The sequence below is a fragment of the Lepisosteus platostomus genome, chromosome 16, assembly GCF_059453375.1.
Source record: "Lepisosteus platostomus isolate fLepPlt1 chromosome 16, fLepPlt1.hap1, whole genome shotgun sequence".
Classification (NCBI taxonomy): domain Eukaryota; kingdom Metazoa; phylum Chordata; class Actinopteri; order Semionotiformes; family Lepisosteidae; genus Lepisosteus; species Lepisosteus platostomus.
The window spans coordinates 13,691,322-13,711,899 of record NC_142626.1 but is presented as its reverse complement, the minus strand read 5'-3'; the positions used below and the strand labels follow the sequence as shown (position 1 = coordinate 13,711,899).

Below are 20,578 nucleotides of genomic sequence, written 5' to 3'. Positions count from 1 at the left end.
TTGTTCTGAATCTGAAAACTCTCTCAGGCTCTCTGTGTTGCCTGTTTTTACCTGGAGGAACTTCAGCTCATTGATTGGCTGAAAGTTCCATGGGCATCAGAGTCCCACGTGGGTTACTCGGCCCTACCAGTCCCTGATTGGTTGATCAAGGTGAGATATGAGTCACTTAGTCCTGACACTTAGTAATCCAGTCCAGATGTCCAACTGGCACTCCCTAGACAGATAGGCGCCAATGGGTGACCATTGATCATGATAGCCAGGCTTAGCTAAGTGCATCCCCCTTTGGGAGCTGTCCTTGGACCTTAAATCACCTTGCATGAATGGTTTCTCTGTGGCTGCACCACAGAGATGAACAGAGAAATGAGGCCTAATTTGGGAAAGCTCAGAAACACTTAATTCTGCCTTATTATTAAGCCTCGCCACTACATATCCCCCCTTTTTGAAGGTCACGAGGTCCTGAGGCGTTGTTGCCTTCAAAACAAAACAGAGTTAAGTGATGTCCCTTGTCATTAGAACATTAATCTTAAATGTCTACATTACTCCTCGAGAATTCATACCGGAACCAGCATTGGATACAAACAGGATGAATAACATCTGGAGTATGTATAAACACGGTAGGAGACATTATCTAAGTCTAGGAATTACACATCAGGAAGTTCACTGTCAATATCTGATACCTCTGTGGTAGATATTTGGGGAGAAGTCACTTCCTTTCTTTTGACATGCTACCTTTGACTCATTCATGCTACCCAGAGTACATCTTGATGTGAGACTACATCATTCAGAGTACACTGTCAGTCATGATCCAGCTACCTGGCAGTAGTGTTACAATAACAACAGTTCCTGTTCCCAGCCCCCGATAAACCACAACACCTGTGTTGGGTATCTGCTAGGGTGATTTGGAGGTTTGTTCCATTAAAGCAAACTAACTACCTGTACCTCTTCAGGGCTTACTGTTTCTTGGATTTCTATCCAATTGAATAGTGTGGCACCTGAAGGCATCTTAGACCTCAAGTTTGGTCTTATATTGTCTGGTTCCAGACCGTACAGTGTTAAGTTACCATGCTGTACTATGGCCTCCTCGGGAACTTACAGGAAAACTATTGGTTAGATAGCTGCATTGTGGTAGCTGTATCATGCCCATCACAAGTCATAGTGTCAGTTAAATGTGGTGTGCTGACCAGCCATTTACTTCCCACCTGCTCTTCGTGGGGTTCATTAACCTCCCTCTGCTCGTTAGTAGCTTTACACCCTTCATTGGTGAATCGTTTAGACACAGCCAATGGATAGCTTTGGTAGCCATACCCATCTCAAGATTTGGAACCAAATTCAATCTTGGTTTGCCTTCTGGGTGAGCTATGAGCGATGGGGTTAATGTCACATACTCCTCTACTGAGAAGAGTGGAATCAAGTGGGTTGGGATTTGTGCCATGGTTAGACTGGCTACAGTGGCACTAAACTCCCTTAACAGGTCTTGTGTCAACATTCTGGCCTGTTGCACACAAGCATAAACCCACTGTATAACACCAACAATCATGTCCACTGTTTGGGGAATAAGGTTTAACCCTGTTGCATAGGAAGTTGCCTGTAGGGTTTTCCCTAAGCTTTCCAACTTTTGCTGCTGTTGATACAGTCTGTCACTACCCTCTGGCATCTCTGACACCTGCCTTCTTGGGGCAGTCAGGGTGAGAGTGCCAGTAGCACACAAACCTACCAGAAAAAGCAAACGTGCAACAGTGGCGGCAGCAATCAGTCCTCCCAAAAGTCTTTTTGGGTGGCTGATCCCAGTCATCTCCTTCTGGGTGACTGTTGCCTTTCTAAGCTGGCGCAGCATGTACATGGTGTCTTCCTCAGTATGCCATGTGGCATCTTGGGCACCAACCTCCTGGAAATCTGGGGAGATCTGACGCAGCGGCTGATGCTGCTCCTCCGTTTCCAGGGCATCTGCTTTTTCGATTTGTTCATGCCTGTGCTCTAGGAACCCTGCAGGGGGCGGTGCAGCGGTGGAGCATGCCTGACCCTCGGCTGAGTGGTCATCTGGAGCACCTGAGTGATCTGGGATTGTTACCCTATTCTCACTGTTCAGGTCCACCCTGCACACCTCCTGATTGAGGAATCCCTCTATCGGCATGTTTACAATCGTTCGCTGGGGGTAGGTGTAGGACACCTGCTCGCTCCCCCCTTCCCTCGCTAGGGGTTCAGGGAGCTGCCCCAGCACTGGGATAGCTAGTTCACAGTCTTTGAACTCACTATCACTCACCAGGCCCATGTCAGTGCAGGCGGGGATTCTGACACCCCTCTTTGCGATGTCCTGCACTGGCAGGCGGGTGGCTTGACCATCCAGCTCCAGTCTGGCTGAACCACTGTTGGTCAGACTCAGACTGACAAACTGAGCTGGTGGCTGTAAGAAAACCGGCTCGGCTTTCATTCCCTGTCCCTTCTGGGGGACTGGGTGTGTAGGCAACCCTGCCGTTGAGGCAGGAACAATCAGGTCAGTATCACTTACTACCTGGTAGTTGTGAGAAATAATGTTACCTGACTGCAGGTTCCCTGGGTCACAGCAGAGCGAATCAGCATCTGGGATCAGGTGTGTCCACAGTGCAGTAGTCTCAGCGTCCAGCTGGACCTCCTGTCTAACCTGTGAATGTTGCACCAGGGGCACCTGGCGGTGGCCCTGCAACAGCTGCTCAAGCAGATCCTCACTAATAGAGGACCTCTCAGGGCTAAGGGTGAGGGCTACATCACCAACCTGCTCTCCTGCCATCTGGATCCCTTCCACCACTGCGGGGTGGTGGTCCTGACCCCTCTTGAGTGCCAGGGTGCACAGGGAAAGCTCCTTTTCATCGCCAGGTGGGGAGATCTGCTCCTCTTTAGGGACGTAAAAGGTGTGTGCTTTACCTGGTGGATCAGGCGGCTGCTTGGAGCACCGCTCCTGTGGCATGGAGGCTGTTGTGACCTCAGCCGGGACACGACTTCCCTGTATATCCGGGGAACAAGGAAATATTTTTATTTCTTGTCCAGAGGGAACAGAAGGAATCTCCGCATAGGCTTCTGTGTTCGGTGGGCACTGTGTGAGCACAGTCTGCCTCTTGGCCCCCCTCTCCTTCTGTACAGAAGGCTTAGGAGCCTTGACCTGTTTCCACACTTTGCCTTTCTGGTGATCCACCAAAGGTTCCTCTCTGAGTCCCATGCCCTTTTCTTTTTCTACCCGTTTGAGCTTGCCGTGTGACATCAAACACCTTTCAACCTCAGTGTCAATCAGTGTCTCACTGCGTAAGACATCTCCCATGGCAGCCTTGAGGTAAAAGCTTCTTGCTTTTCCTCTGCGTTTTACTGCCTGCTCTGTGACTTCAGGGGTGGAGTCAGCACTCACTTGGGAGTGGCTGACCTTATCCAGGCAGGAACCCTTCCGCTCAATCAGATAGACTGAGGGAGGGAGAGGGGGCGGGTCTCCGCCTCCTCCAGTGGAGAGTATCAGCTCATTCACGCTTCCGGCAGCCTTGGGGATTGGTTGTCCCTGTCCTAATAAAGCTTGTTCAAGCCTGGCCAGGCGGGCGGCTACTGAATCCTTTTGTTCAGCTTTTTCTAGCTCTTTCCCTCCCCCGGTGTTCTCATGGCACTTAGGACGCTGGGTGCGGTCCTGTGTGAGTGCTTTGGAACGGGGCTTAGCCAGCTCAGGAGCCTGTGCTCCTTCGAGCAGGGGGGAATTAACCCTGCTGGCTCTGACGGCGAACACAGTCGCTTTAACAGCTTTTTGCTCAGAGCGACTTTGGACATCATACTCCCAGGCTTTCTGCACGAATCTCTTAATATCAGTCATTTTCATGGTCTGTGCATCTGTATGCATTAAGATCATCTTTCTGACTGATGGGTGGAGATTCGCAATGAATAAACCCTTGAAATGTGTGTTCTCTTCGCAACCCTCATCATTTCGCCCTGCAAAATAAGTTCGTCTAAGTCTCTCGTAATATTCGCAAGGGGACTCTGCTCTCTCGTGCTTAATGTTAAGAGCGGCGGCTATCGCAGCAGTCGGGTCAATAAACGCACTGTATTCTTCGATAAGTGCTTGACATAGCTGCTCAAAGTCATTGCAGACTTCTTTCATCTGCCTAGCCATCCACTCATGTACAGCTCTGCTGGTAGTTTTCCTGACCAGAAACACTTTCTCCTGTTCTGTGGCGTTTGGCAGGTACTGCAGGTTATACCTGAGGTCTTGAATATAACTCTCGATATTATTCTCTGACACTGCGGGGTCAAATCTCTCTATGTCCTTCGCTAGCTCTCTCAGAGAATGGAGATTTATTCTTCTAGCTTCTCCGCTGACGGAGATATGGAAGAGATCGTGGTCAGACTTGTCGCTGCTAGAGAGAGTGCTTAATAGCGACTCGAATTCAGACCTTTTTGCAACCATCGTTAAACTTAAAGAGTATCACTTTTAAGTACGAAATCACAGTTTTACCACAGAAAACCACAAGATCAAGTATGCAATCAACCCGGTAGATCGCAAAAGATCACAAAACAATCAAGCACTGCTTAAAGAGCAAGGGGAACTTTTTTCCTTTCAGCTTTCAGCACACTGTATTGTCGTGTATGAAACCCGCGGCGTTTTATATTGAATTATTCCGCTTGGTTGACTCATTTCAGTCTTGCCACGCCCACCCAGGGACGCCAAATAATGTAGAGAAAACCGGTTCAGGGACGCCAAATATGTAATCATAGTGGCTCTCTGAAGGCACCAGTTCTGTAGGGTTTGGGCATTTACTGAGACAATTATTAATTGTAGCAGTAAATCACAAAGTTGATTCTTTTGGTGGCTTTAGAATCCAACCATGCGATATAACTCAAACAACGCACACACACAGGTACTAATACACGAGGATACATTTATTAATACATAGAATATGCATATAAACCTAACAGATCTTATCGAGAGGGTTATCAGAATACAAAAGGTATATTCGGTCAGTTACAAAGAGTTACACATATCAAGAGGACATACGTTCAGCATATCATTCATTAAGACCGTTTCGTAAAGTGAACTTGGTTACAACTTCTACATTAGATACTCAAAACAAGTACATAACTCTTAGGAATTAAATTGATATCAACTGGTTTGGATAACAATTGAATTCTCGAGCTGTAATGCATTGAAGTTGAATACTCATCCAATTTTTGGGGATTCAGATCATCTGCGGGCACAAAGAAACAGTTGCAGGCTTGTTGCCGTCCAATCCGCGCTCTCTGGCTCGGTGCCAGGCTGTGCTGTGCGGCTTGCGACGGTGCGCTGCTGATGCTCACTGACCGGCTAGTTAGTGTTGGCTTTAACTAGCAAAGTTTGTGCACAGGAGAAAAGATGACTGTGGGTCCCAGCAAGTCAGGAAGAGGACCGGTTCGTTCCTGATGAAGAGCTAGTTCTGAATAGTAATTCAGCTGTCCACAGTTCCGACCGGTTCACGAGGCCTGCTGCTGGTTACTCCCTGGCAACCTCAACTCTAGACTCTTAGAACAAAGGAAAGTTCTGGCACTCGGACACACTGGCCGTTCCGTGGTTGTCCGGGCTGAGTCTCAGGATGGTCAGGAGGCGCGCTGTGAGAATGTCCTGCCCTTGGGAGCCTTCTGCTCCTGGGCCGTCCTGCCCTGGAATTCTCCTGTTGAATCTTGTTCTGAATCTGAAAACTCTCTCAGGCTCTCTGTGTTGCCTGTTTTTACCTGGAGGAACTTCAGCTCATTGATTGGCTGAAAGTTCCATGGGCATCAGAGTCCCACGTGGGTTACTCGGCCCTACCAGTCCCTGATTGGTTGATCAAGGTGAGATATGAGTCACTTAGTCCTGACACTTAGTAATCCAGTCCAGATGTCCAACTGGCACTCCCTAGACAGATAGGCGCCAATGGGTGACCATTGATCATGATAGCCAGGCTTAGCTAAGTGCATCCCCCTTTGGGAGCTGTCCTTGGACCTTAAATCACCTTGCATGAATGGTTTCTCTGTGGCTGCACCACAGAGATGAACAGAGAAATGAGGCCTAATTTGGGAAAGCTCAGAAACACTTAATTCTGCCTTATTATTAAGCCTCGCCACTACATATCCCCCCTTTTTGAAGGTCACGAGGTCCTGAGGCGTTGTTGCCTTCAAAACAAAACAGAGTTAAGTGATGTCCCTTGTCATTAGAACATTAATCTTAAATGTCTACATTACTCCTCGAGAATTCATACCGGAACCAGCATTGGATACAAACAGGATGAATAACATCTGGAGTATGTATAAACACGGTAGGAGACATTATCTAAGTCTAGGAATTACACATCAGGAAGTTCACTGTCAATATCTGATACCTCTGTGGTAGATATTTGGGGAGAAGTCACTTCCTTTCTTTTGACATGCTACCTTTGACTCATTCATGCTACCCAGAGTACATCTTGATGTGAGACTACATCATTCAGAGTACACTGTCAGTCATGATCCAGCTACCTGGCAGTAGTGTTACAATAACAACAGTTCCTGTTCCCAGCCCCCGATAAACCACAACACCTGTGTTGGGTATCTGCTAGGGTGATTTGGAGGTTTGTTCCATTAAAGCAAACTAACTACCTGTACCTCTTCAGGGCTTACTGTTTCTTGGATTTCTATCCAATTGAATAGTGTGGCACCTGAAGGCATCTTAGACCTCAAGTTTGGTCTTATATTGTCTGGTTCCAGACCGTACAGTGTTAAGTTACCATGCTGTACTATGGCCTCCTCGGGAACTTACAGGAAAACTATTGGTTAGATAGCTGCATTGTGGTAGCTGTATCATGCCCATCACAAGTCATAGTGTCAGTTAAATGTGGTGTGCTGACCAGCCATTTACTTCCCACCTGCTCTTCATGGGGTTCATTAACCTCCCTCTGCTCGTTAGTAGCTTTACACCCTTCATTGGTGAATCGTTTAGACACAGCCAATGGATAGCTTTGGTAGCCATACCCATCTCAAGATTTGGAACCAAATTCAATCTTGGTTTGCCTTCTGGGTGAGCTATGAGCGATGGGGTTAATGTCACATACTCCTCTACTGAGAAGAGTGGAATCAAGTGGGTTGGGATTTGTGCCATGGTTAGACTGGCTACAGTGGCACTAAACTCCCTTAACAGGTCTTGTGTCAACATTCTGGCCTGTTGCACACAAGCATAAACCCACTGTATAACACCAACAATCATGTCCACTGTTTGGGGAATAAGGTTTAACCCTGTTGCATAGGAAGTTGCCTGTAGGGTTTTCCCTAAGCTTTCCAACTTTTGCTGCTGTTGATACAGTCTGTCACTACCCTCTGGCATCTCTGACACCTGCCTTCTTGGGGCAGTCAGGGTGAGAGTGCCAGTAGCACACAAACCTACCAGAAAAAGCAAACGTGCAACAGTGGCGGCAGCAATCAGTCCTCCCAAAAGTCTTTTCGGGTGGCTGATCCCAGTCATCTCCTTCTGGGTGACTGTTGCCTTTCTAAGCTGGCGCAGCATGTACATGGTGTCTTCCTCAGTATGCCATGTGGCATCTTGGGCACCAACCTCCTGGAAATCTGGGGAGATCTGACGCAGCGGCTGATGCTGCTCCTCCGTTTCCAGGGCATCTGCTTTTTCGATTTGTTCATGCCTGTGCTCTAGGAACCCTGCAGGGGGCGGTGCAGCGGTGGAGCATGCCTGACCCTCGGCTGAGTGGTCATCTGGAGCACCTGAGTGATCTGGGATTGTTACCCTATTCTCACTGTTCAGGTCCACCCTGCACACCTCCTGATTGAGGAATCCCTCTATCGGCATGTTTACAATCGTTCGCTGGGGGTAGGTGTAGGACACCTGCTCGCTCCCCCCTTCCCTCGCTAGGGGTTCAGGGAGCTGCCCCAGCACTGGGATAGCTAGTTCACAGTCTTTGAACTCACTATCACTCACCAGGCCCATGTCAGTGCAGGCGGGGATTCTGACACCCCTCTTTGCGATGTCCTGCACTGGCAGGCGGGTGGCTTGACCATCCAGCTCCAGTCTGGCTGAACCACTGTTGGTCAGACTCAGACTGACAAACTGAGCTGGTGGCTGTAAGAAAACCGGCTCGGCTTTCATTCCCTGTCCCTTCTGGGGGACTGGGTGTGTAGGCAACCCTGCCGTTGAGGCAGGAACAATCAGGTCAGTATCACTTACTACCTGGTAGTTGTGAGAAATAATGTTACCTGACTGCAGGTTCCCTGGGTCACAGCAGAGCGAATCAGCATCTGGGATCAGGTGTGTCCACAGTGCAGTAGTCTCAGCGTCCAGCTGGACCTCCTGTCTAACCTGTGAATGTTGCACCAGGGGCACCTGGCGGTGGCCCTGCAACAGCTGCTCAAGCAGATCCTCACTAATAGAGGACCTCTCAGGGCTAAGGGTGAGGGCTACATCACCAACCTGCTCTCCTGCCATCTGGATCCCTTCCACCACTGCGGGGTGGTGGTCCTGACCCCTCTTGAGTGCCAGGGTGCACAGGGAAAGCTCCTTTTCATCGCCAGGTGGGGAGATCTGCTCCTCTTTAGGGACGTAAAAGGTGTGTGCTTTACCTGGTGGATCAGGCGGCTGCTTGGAGCACCGCTCCTGTGGCATGGAGGCTGTTGTGACCTCAGCCGGGACACGACTTCCCTGTATATCCGGGGAACAAGGAAATATTTTTATTTCTTGTCCAGAGGGAACAGAAGGAATCTCCGCATAGGCTTCTGTGTTCGGTGGGCACTGTGTGAGCACAGTCTGCCTCTTGGCCCCCCTCTCCTTCTGTACAGAAGGCTTAGGAGCCTTGACCTGTTTCCACACTTTGCCTTTCTGGTGATCCACCAAAGGTTCCTCTCTGAGTCCCATGCCCTTTTCTTTTTCTACCCGTTTGAGCTTGCCGTGTGACATCAAACACCTTTCAACCTCAGTGTCAATCAGTGTCTCACTGCGTAAGACATCTCCCATGGCAGCCTTGAGGTAAAAGCTTCTTGCTTTTCCTCTGCGTTTTACTGCCTGCTCTGTGACTTCAGGGGTGGAGTCAGCACTCACTTGGGAGTGGCTGACCTTATCCAGGCAGGAACCCTTCCGCTCAATCAGATAGACTGAGGGAGGGAGAGGGGGCGGGTCTCCGCCTCCTCCAGTGGAGAGTATCAGCTCATTCACGCTTCCGGCAGCCTTGGGGATTGGTTGTCCCTGTCCTAATAAAGCTTGTTCAAGCCTGGCCAGGCGGGCGGCTACTGAATCCTTTTGTTCAGCTTTTTCTAGCTCTTTCCCTCCCCCGGTGTTCTCATGGCACTTAGGACGCTGGGTGCGGTCCTGTGTGAGTGCTTTGGAACGGGGCTTAGCCAGCTCAGGAGCCTGTGCTCCTTCGAGCAGGGGGGAATTAACCCTGCTGGCTCTGACGGCGAACACAGTCGCTTTAACAGCTTTTTGCTCAGAGCGACTTTGGACATCATACTCCCAGGCTTTCTGCACGAATCTCTTAATATCAGTCATTTTCATGGTCTGTGCATCTGTATGCATTAAGATCATCTTTCTGACTGATGGGTGGAGATTCGCAATGAATAAACCCTTGAAATGTGTGTTCTCTTTGCAACCCTCATCATTTCGCCCTGCAAAATAAGTTCGTCTAAGTCTCTCGTAATATTCGCAAGGGGACTCTGCTCTCTCGTGCTTAATGTTAAGAGCGGCGGCTATCGCAGCAGTCGGGTCAATAAACGCACTGTATTCTTCGATAAGTGCTTGACATAGCTGCTCAAAGTCATTGCAGACTTCTTTCATCTGCCTAGCCATCCACTCATGTACAGCTCTGCTGGTAGTTTTCCTGACCAGAAACACTTTCTCCTGTTCTGTGGCGTTTGGCAGGTACTGCAGGTTATACCTGAGGTCTTGAATATAACTCTCGATATTATTCTCTGACACTGCGGGGTCAAATCTCTCTATGTCCTTCGCTAGCTCTCTCAGAGAATGGAGATTTATTCTTCTAGCTTCTCCGCTGACGGAGATATGGAAGAGATCGTGGTCAGACTTGTCGCTGCTAGAGAGAGTGCTTAATAGCGACTCGAATTCAGACCTTTTTGCAACCATCGTTAAACTTAAAGAGTATCACTTTTAAGTACGAAATCACAGTTTTACCACAGAAAACCACAAGATCAAGTATGCAATCAACCCGGTAGATCGCAAAAGATCACAAAACAATCAAGCACTGCTTAAAGAGCAAGGGGAACTTTTTTCCTTTCGGCTTTCAGCACACTGTATTGTCGTGTATGAAACCCGCGGCGTTTTATATTGAATTATTCCGCTTGGTTGACTCATTTCAGTCTTGCCACGCCCACCCAGGGACGCCAAATAATGTAGAGAAAACCGGTTCAGGGACGCCAAATATGTAATCATAGTGGCTCTCTGAAGGCACCAGTTCTGTAGGGTTTGGGCATTTACTGAGACAATTATTAATTGTAGCAGTAAATCACAAAGTTGATTCTTTTGGTGGCTTTAGAATCCAACCATGCGATATAACTCAAACAACGCACACACACAGGTACTAATACACGAGGATACATTTATTAATACATAGAATATGCATATAAACCTAACAGATCTTATCGAGAGGGTTATCAGAATACAAAAGGTATATTCGGTCAGTTACAAAGAGTTACACATATCAAGAGGACATACGTTCAGCATATCATTCATTAAGACCGTTTCGTAAAGTGAACTTGGTTACAACTTCTACATTAGATACTCAAAACAAGTACATAACTCTTAGGAATTAAATTGATATCAACTGGTTTGGATAACAATTGAATTCTCGAGCTGTAATGCATTGAAGTTGAATACTCATCCAATTTTTGGGGATTCAGATCATCTGCGGGCACAAAGAAACAGTTGCAGGCTTGTTGCCGTCCAATCCGCGCTCTCTGGCTCGGTGCCAGGCTGTGCTGTGCGGCTTGCGACGGTGCGCTGCTGATGCTCACTGACCGGCTAGTTAGTGTTGGCTTTAACTAGCAAAGTTTGTGCACAGGAGAAAAGATGACTGTGGGTCCCAGCAAGTCAGGAAGAGGACCGGTTCGTTCCTGATGAAGAGCTAGTTCTGAATAGTAATTCAGCTGTCCACAGTTCCGACCGGTTCACGAGGCCTGCTGCTGGTTACTCCCTGGCAACCTCAACTCTAGACTCTTAGAACAAAGGAAAGTTCTGGCACTCGGACACACTGGCCGTTCCGTGGTTGTCCGGGCTGAGTCTCAGGATGGTCAGGAGGCGCGCTGTGAGAATGTCCTGCCCTTGGGAGCCTTCTGCTCCTGGGCCGTCCTGCCCTGGAATTCTCCTGTTGAATCTTGTTCTGAATCTGAAAACTCTCTCAGGCTCTCTGTGTTGCCTGTTTTTACCTGGAGGAACTTCAGCTCATTGATTGGCTGAAAGTTCCATGGGCATCAGAGTCCCACGTGGGTTACTCGGCCCTACCAGTCCCTGATTGGTTGATCAAGGTGAGATATGAGTCACTTAGTCCTGACACTTAGTAATGCAGTCCAGATGTCCAACTGGCACTCCCTAGACAGATAGGCGCCAATGGGTGACCATTGATCATGATAGCCAGGCTTAGCTAAGTGCATCCCCCTTTGGGAGCTGTCCTTGGACCTTAAATCACCTTGCATGAATGGTTTCTCTGTGGCTGCACCACAGAGATGAACAGAGAAATGAGGCCTAATTTGGGAAAGCTCAGAAACACTTAATTCTGCCTTATTATTAAGCCTCGCCACTACATATCCCCCCTTTTTGAAGGTCACGAGGTCCTGAGGCGTTGTTGCCTTCAAAACAAAACAGAGTTAAGTGATGTCCCTTGTCATTAGAACATTAATCTTAAATGTCTACATTACTCCTCGAGAATTCATACCGGAACCAGCATTGGATACAAACAGGATGAATAACATCTGGAGTATGTATAAACACGGTAGGAGACATTATCTAAGTCTAGGAATTACACATCAGGAAGTTCACTGTCAATATCTGATACCTCTGTGGTAGATATTTGGGGAGAAGTCACTTCCTTTCTTTTGACATGCTACCTTTGACTCATTCATGCTACCCAGAGTACATCTTGATGTGAGACTACATCATTCAGAGTACACTGTCAGTCATGATCCAGCTACCTGGCAGTAGTGTTACAATAACAACAGTTCCTGTTCCCAGCCCCCGATAAACCACAACACCTGTGTTGGGTATCTGCTAGGGTGATTTGGAGGTTTGTTCCATTAAAGCAAACTAACTACCTGTACCTCTTCAGGGCTTACTGTTTCTTGGATTTCTATCCAATTGAATAGTGTGGCACCTGAAGGCATCTTAGACCTCAAGTTTGGTCTTATATTGTCTGGTTCCAGACCGTACAGTGTTAAGTTACCATGCTGTACTATGGCCTCCTCGGGAACTTACAGGAAAACTATTGGTTAGATAGCTGCATTGTGGTAGCTGTATCATGCCCATCACAAGTCATAGTGTCAGTTAAATGTGGTGTGCTGACCAGCCATTTACTTCCCACCTGCTCTTCATGGGGTTCATTAACCTCCCTCTGCTCGTTAGTAGCTTTACACCCTTCATTGGTGAATCGTTTAGACACAGCCAATGGATAGCTTTGGTAGCCATACCCATCTCAAGATTTGGAACCAAATTCAATCTTGGTTTGCCTTCTGGGTGAGCTATGAGCGATGGGGTTAATGTCACATACTCCTCTACTGAGAAGAGTGGAATCAAGTGGGTTGGGATTTGTGCCATGGTTAGACTGGCTACAGTGGCACTAAACTCCCTTAACAGGTCTTGTGTCAACATTCTGGCCTGTTGCACACAAGCATAAACCCACTGTATAACACCAACAATCATGTCCACTGTTTGGGGAATAAGGTTTAACCCTGTTGCATAGGAAGTTGCCTGTAGGGTTTTCCCTAAGCTTTCCAACTTTTGCTGCTGTTGATACAGTCTGTCACTACCCTCTGGCATCTCTGACACCTGCCTTCTTGGGGCAGTCAGGGTGAGAGTGCCAGTAGCACACAAACCTACCAGAAAAAGCAAACGTGCAACAGTGGCGGCAGCAATCAGTCCTCCCAAAAGTCTTTTCGGGTGGCTGATCCCAGTCATCTCCTTCTGGGTGACTGTTGCCTTTCTAAGCTGGCGCAGCATGTACATGGTGTCTTCCTCAGTATGCCATGTGGCATCTTGGGCACCAACCTCCTGGAAATCTGGGGAGATCTGACGCAGCGGCTGATGCTGCTCCTCCGTTTCCAGGGCATCTGCTTTTTCGATTTGTTCATGCCTGTGCTCTAGGAACCCTGCAGGGGGCGGTGCAGCGGTGGAGCATGCCTGACCCTCGGCTGAGTGGTCATCTGGAGCACCTGAGTGATCTGGGATTGTTACCCTATTCTCACTGTTCAGGTCCACCCTGCACACCTCCTGATTGAGGAATCCCTCTATCGGCATGTTTACAATCGTTCGCTGGGGGTAGGTGTAGGACACCTGCTCGCTCCCCCCTTCCCTCGCTAGGGGTTCAGGGAGCTGCCCCAGCACTGGGATAGCTAGTTCACAGTCTTTGAACTCACTATCACTCACCAGGCCCATGTCAGTGCAGGCGGGGATTCTGACACCCCTCTTTGCGATGTCCTGCACTGGCAGGCGGGTGGCTTGACCATCCAGCTCCAGTCTGGCTGAACCACTGTTGGTCAGACTCAGACTGACAAACTGAGCTGGTGGCTGTAAGAAAACCGGCTCGGCTTTCATTCCCTGTCCCTTCTGGGGGACTGGGTGTGTAGGCAACCCTGCCGTTGAGGCAGGAACAATCAGGTCAGTATCACTTACTACCTGGTAGTTGTGAGAAATAATGTTACCTGACTGCAGGTTCCCTGGGTCACAGCAGAGCGAATCAGCATCTGGGATCAGGTGTGTCCACAGTGCAGTAGTCTCAGCGTCCAGCTGGACCTCCTGTCTAACCTGTGAATGTTGCACCAGGGGCACCTGGCGGTGGCCCTGCAACAGCTGCTCAAGCAGATCCTCACTAATAGAGGACCTCTCAGGGCTAAGGGTGAGGGCTACATCACCAACCTGCTCTCCTGCCATCTGGATCCCTTCCACCACTGCGGGGTGGTGGTCCTGACCCCTCTTGAGTGCCAGGGTGCACAGGGAAAGCTCCTTTTCATCGCCAGGTGGGGAGATCTGCTCCTCTTTAGGGACGTAAAAGGTGTGTGCTTTACCTGGTGGATCAGGCGGCTGCTTGGAGCACCGCTCCTGTGGCATGGAGGCTGTTGTGACCTCAGCCGGGACACGACTTCCCTGTATATCCGGGGAACAAGGAAATATTTTTATTTCTTGTCCAGAGGGAACAGAAGGAATCTCCGCATAGGCTTCTGTGTTCGGTGGGCACTGTGTGAGCACAGTCTGCCTCTTGGCCCCCCTCTCCTTCTGTACAGAAGGCTTAGGAGCCTTGACCTGTTTCCACACTTTGCCTTTCTGGTGATCCACCAAAGGTTCCTCTCTGAGTCCCATGCCCTTTTCTTTTTCTACCCGTTTGAGCTTGCCGTGTGACATCAAACACCTTTCAACCTCAGTGTCAATCAGTGTCTCACTGCGTAAGACATCTCCCATGGCAGCCTTGAGGTAAAAGCTTCTTGCTTTTCCTCTGCGTTTTACTGCCTGCTCTGTGACTTCAGGGGTGGAGTCAGCACTCACTTGGGAGTGGCTGACCTTATCCAGGCAGGAACCCTTCCGCTCAATCAGATAGACTGAGGGAGGGAGAGGGGGCGGGTCTCCGCCTCCTCCAGTGGAGAGTATCAGCTCATTCACGCTTCCGGCAGCCTTGGGGATTGGTTGTCCCTGTCCTAATAAAGCTTGTTCAAGCCTGGCCAGGCGGGCGGCTACTGAATCCTTTTGTTCAGCTTTTTCTAGCTCTTTCCCTCCCCCGGTGTTCTCATGGCACTTAGGACGCTGGGTGCGGTCCTGTGTGAGTGCTTTGGAACGGGGCTTAGCCAGCTCAGGAGCCTGTGCTCCTTCGAGCAGGGGGGAATTAACCCTGCTGGCTCTGACGGCGAACACAGTCGCTTTAACAGCTTTTTGCTCAGAGCGACTTTGGACATCATACTCCCAGGCTTTCTGCACGAATCTCTTAATATCAGTCATTTTCATGGTCTGTGCATCTGTATGCATTAAGATCATCTTTCTGACTGATGGGTGGAGATTCGCAATGAATAAACCCTTGAAATGTGTGTTCTCTTCGCAACCCTCATCATTTCGCCCTGCAAAATAAGTTCGTCTAAGTCTCTCGTAATATTCGCAAGGGGACTCTGCTCTCTCGTGCTTAATGTTAAGAGCGGCGGCTATCGCAGCAGTCGGGTCAATAAACGCACTGTATTCTTCGATAAGTGCTTGACATAGCTGCTCAAAGTCATTGCAGACTTCTTTCATCTGCCTAGCCATCCACTCATGTACAGCTCTGCTGGTAGTTTTCCTGACCAGAAACACTTTCTCCTGTTCTGTGGCGTTTGGCAGGTACTGCAGGTTATACCTGAGGTCTTGAATATAACTCTCGATATTATTCTCTGACACTGCGGGGTCAAATCTCTCTATGTCCTTCGCTAGCTCTCTCAGAGAATGGAGATTTATTCTTCTAGCTTCTCCGCTGACGGAGATATGGAAGAGATCGTGGTCAGACTTGTCGCTGCTAGAGAGAGTGCTTAATAGCGACTCGAATTCAGACCTTTTTGCAACCATCGTTAAACTTAAAGAGTATCACTTTTAAGTACGAAATCACAGTTTTACCACAGAAAACCACAAGATCAAGTATGCAAACAACCCGGTAGATCGCAAAAGATCACAAAACAATCAAGCACTGCTTAAAGAGCAAGGGGAACTTTTTTCCTTTCGGCTTTCAGCACACTGTATTGTCGTGTATGAAACCCGCGGCGTTTTATATTGAATTATTCCGCTTGGTTGACTCATTTCAGTCTTGCCACGCCCACCCAGGGACGCCAAATAATGTAGAGAAAACCGGTTCAGGGACGCCAAATATGTAATCATAGTGGCTCTCTGAAGGCACCAGTTCTGTAGGGTTTGGGCATTTACTGAGACAATTATTAATTGTAGCAGTAAATCACAAAGTTGATTCTTTTGGTGGCTTTAGAATCCAACCATGCGATATAACTCAAACAACGCACACACACAGGTACTAATACACGAGGATACATTTATTAATACATAGAATATGCATATAAACCTAACAGATCTTATCGAGAGGGTTATCAGAATACAAAAGGTATATTCGGTCAGTTACAAAGAGTTACACATATCAAGAGGACATACGTTCAGCATATCATTCATTAAGACCGTTTCGTAAAGTGAACTTGGTTACAACTTCTACATTAGATACTCAAAACAAGTACATAACTCTTAGGAATTAAATTGATATCAACTGGTTTGGATAACAATTGAATTCTCGAGCTGTAATGCATTGAAGTTGAATACTCATCCAATTTTTGGGGATTCAGATCATCTGCGGGCACAAAGAAACAGTTGCAGGCTTGTTGCCGTCCAATCCGCGCTCTCTGGCTCGGTGCCAGGCTGTGCTGTGTGGCTTGCGACGGTGCGCTGCTGATGCTCACTGACCGGCTAGTTAGTGTTGGCTTTAACTAGCAAAGTTTGTGCACAGGAGAAAAGATGACTGTGGGTCCCAGCAAGTCAGGAAGAGGACCGGTTCGTTCCTGATGAAGAGCTAGTTCTGAATAGTAATTCAGCTGTCCACAGTTCCGACCGGTTCACGAGGCCTGCTGCTGGTTACTCCCTGGCAACCTCAACTCTAGACTCTTAGAACAAAGGAAAGTTCTGGCACTCGGACACACTGGCCGTTCCGTGGTTGTCCGGGCTGAGTCTCAGGATGGTCAGGAGGCGCGCTGTGAGAATGTCCTGCCCTTGGGAGCCTTCTGCTCCTGGGCCGTCCTGCCCTGGAATTCTCCTGTTGAATCTTGTTCTGAATCTGAAAACTCTCTCAGGCTCTCTGTGTTGCCTGTTTTTACCTGGAGGAACTTCAGCTCATTGATTGGCTGAAAGTTCCATGGGCATCAGAGTCCCACGTGGGTTACTCGGCCCTACCAGTCCCTGATTGGTTGATCAAGGTGAGATATGAGTCACTTAGTCCTGACACTTAGTAATGCAGTCCAGATGTCCAACTGGCACTCCCTAGACAGATAGGCGCCAATGGGTGACCATTGATCATGATAGCCAGGCTTAGCTAAGTGCATCCCCCTTTGGGAGCTGTCCTTGGACCTTAAATCACCTTGCATGAATGGTTTCTCTGTGGCTGCACCACAGAGATGAACAGAGAAATGAGGCCTAATTTGGGAAAGCTCAGAAACACTTAATTCTGCCTTATTATTAAGCCTCACCGCTACACAGTCTAGTGTCCCCGTCACTACACTGGGGCATTAGGACCCACACAGACCACAGGGTGAGCGCCCCCTGCTGGCCCCACTAACACCTCTTCCAGCAGCAGCCTCAGCTTTCCCAGGAGTCTCCCCTCCAGGTACTGGCCAGGCTCACACCTGCTGAGTCTCCAGTGGGGCTGCGGGTTTGTCCTTTGTCTTGTACTAATGCAGTAGCTCCAAGGTTCTGCACTGTCATTTCCTGTGCTTCTAGCTCTGTTTACGTTACTTTAAGCGACACACTGACGGCAGACTCTTGCAAGAAGACACGGGCTGTATTTGACACTTTATTGGCAAAAATGTGGAAAAGTGCAAGTCTAACAGTCAATAATAAGACTGAAGATTTAACAAGAGGGAGCAGTAGAAAAAAAAGTAGGAATCCCATATAGAAATGCAGCATAAAAAATATTCAAAATGCCCTTTATTTCCAAAGTCAGCATTTCACTTTGTCTGTGACAGGTGCAGATCAGCTTTAGGCTGCTAACAATGTTTTTTTTTTTAAAAGCAAGTTTTACAGATTTTTAAGGTGCAGATCTAGCAAGAGAACACAGAAGAGAAATGCCATCTTTTCACAGGATCTTTTTCATCTTGCCTATGGCTTCTCCCCTAGAGTAGAAGGAGTAAGAAAAAAGACGAGACTCTTATTTCACATGCTGTGCGTTAAAACAACCCAGGAGACAGGCACTGTTGTTCAAAAGCTAGAGATATTATTCTCCATCAGGCTTTCTGCTGAGTACTTTTCCAACTTGGTGTGGAAACAGCCCGGATCTGTTACCGTTAGGGGCAATTAAAACCGATTTTTTTTAAGCTTACAGTGGATTACAAAGGATCTGTACTCTGCAGTACAAAAAAGCAGCCTTTTATCATGATCTGCAGAGAAGAGCAAAAAAATGTTCATGATGAGGGATTGCCTGTCAATTAGGCCTGGTTGATTCATGCAATTGAACAGCTACTGCAGTACTTCCTATTGGCTGCATATGTACTGTATAGTTCACCTTGAGTATTCGAAGACTCGGCTGCAAGGTAAATTAAAGGTTTAGAAGCCTCACCAGAGTGCCCTTGCATGGATAACATCCCAAATTGCAAGAATAACTGAAAACACAACAGAAGGCCCCGAGTCTCAAAGCTGATTCCTGGAGAGTGTGGTGTGTTCTGCTTTTATGCATGGATGCTCCAGCTACGGTGTTCAAGGGAACGTTTCCGCAGGTCTTTCCTCCCGGCGGCTGTCAGGGTGTATAACGCTGCCCTAGGACGAGGCTAGGACTGTTAGCCCCTCATCTGCTAATCTATGGACAGCATGGTGCTCCATTGTACTTTTTGGACTATCTGAATAAACCATATTTGCACATATTTTATTGTTTTTACAGTGACTATGATCAGCATATTTTGCACACACCTATGTATTTATTTTTATTTTATATTTGTTTTGTATAATTTTTAATCTATTCTGATGTCTGTTTTTGCTTGTCTTGGGCTAGACTATAAGACAATAAAGTCTTATCTATTTATCTTATGGTCCAAAGTCAGTAAGTCAATTCATTAACCTCATTATGGACTTCATTGAACTAATAAAGGTTTTTTTCGTTTCTTAAGATCTTTCACAGTTGGTTAAAGTACACGTTGGTACACCTCCGAGGCTTGTTAGGAGCACTGTCATTATCCTGTTTGTTAAATAATTAGAGCAGGTCCTGACACCCCTATTCTAAGTGAAATGTTGATGCTCGTGTTGCCCATTGGAACTCCTGATTGTGTCTAGGATGTCTGCACTGCAGTGTAAAGAGCAACTGCCCCAAAATGCCTTTTACAGCAATCCACTGCAGGATGGTTTAAGAGGAGAGAAATAAGTATTACAAAGCTGACCTCAGACTGAAAGAAATTCATATTTTAAAAAAGCATGACACCTGTGCTCAACTGAGTAAGTACTGCAACACATTTTTTTTCATGGATCAGTTATTGGAAATAAAAAAAGGTTACAAAACCAACTGAAAATAAGTAATTCAGTGGTTTTCAAAACTATGCCTATCTGTCAGAAAGTAAGAATCACAAAGTCCACATACTTCTGATGCCTCTGTGAGCATGAGGTCACAGTTCCCAAAGGGTGACTCTCGTTGTACCAAAGACAGGAAACAACGTGTTGAATTATCAAGCGCCCTGGCATGCTTTAAGTGCTAGTAAAGTATAATAAACATCTTTTGGTTTTTGAGGGCTCTTGTCTCGGGTGAAATCGCACGTCTTGCCTTAAAGCCAGGTCTTCATCCCCGGTCCTGAAGAGTTTCGCCAATTCACTGCTTGGAATCCAGCGATGGCAAAACACCATGTTTACTCGAACCAAGATCCTTTTAATAAGGTGACTTTTTTTTAAATAAAGCACTTAAAAGATCATTTGGCACCAAAAAACAAAAGTGAAGATACAGCATCCCTCCAGCTAGACTCGAGTTCCCTTTAATTAAACCGGTGACCTGCTTCCTTGATTAACTTACAAGTGTCGCCCAGTTGAGAGACGATAAAACAAGCGATTCAAGATGACTTAGTAGACCAACTGTCAGGACATCCTGTGACCCTCGTCCCGCGCCAGAATTCCTAAAAACTCGGAATTCTCTCTTTTACCTGGACCATCATCTCTGGAGTCGAGCTTCCAGTCCAATTTTTTTTCCCAGGTAGTCAGGAAAGGGCAGCTCTTGTCTCTGAGCGAGACAGCGCTACGACCTGCCCGGACGAGAGCTGGGACGTTTTTACCTCTGTGCTCGCGACGGCCGGGCTTTGAAGGAATTGGGCGATTTCAGTCCTGGGGGAGGGGGGGAGACGCTGCCTACGATCTGAAAAGTCGGTCCGAGCCCCCGGAGCTGCGCGGATCTTCCGAAACCTCCGATAGGGGCCCGGGATTTCAGAGTCTTTCGAGAGAAGGCACCAAAGGGTAACGTCCAGCACACGAAGGAACAATCTTGGTCCTCGATGTTTAAAGGTCACAAGGGGAGGGGGGAACAAACTTATTCTACCAAGGGATCAGCAGCCCTTTTTATTGGGGGTCTTTGTTTCAGTCTCTGCACTGGTCTCGGAGGGGGGGGGGACTGTGTGTGTGGGGGGGTGCCCCCCTCTTTTATCAGCGTCTCTCAGCTCGAGCAGAAAGAGAAATCCGCCAATGGAAGCA

At 47.9% G+C, this 20,578-nt stretch overlaps 1 protein-coding gene across 1 annotated transcript in view; it reads left to right on the top strand.

Moving 5' to 3' along the window:
• The window catches only part of LOC148646899 (protein NLRC3-like), a 1,251,308-nt gene that overhangs the window by 107,629 nt on the left and 1,123,101 nt on the right, over positions 1-20,578 (top strand). The window lies entirely within an intron of this gene.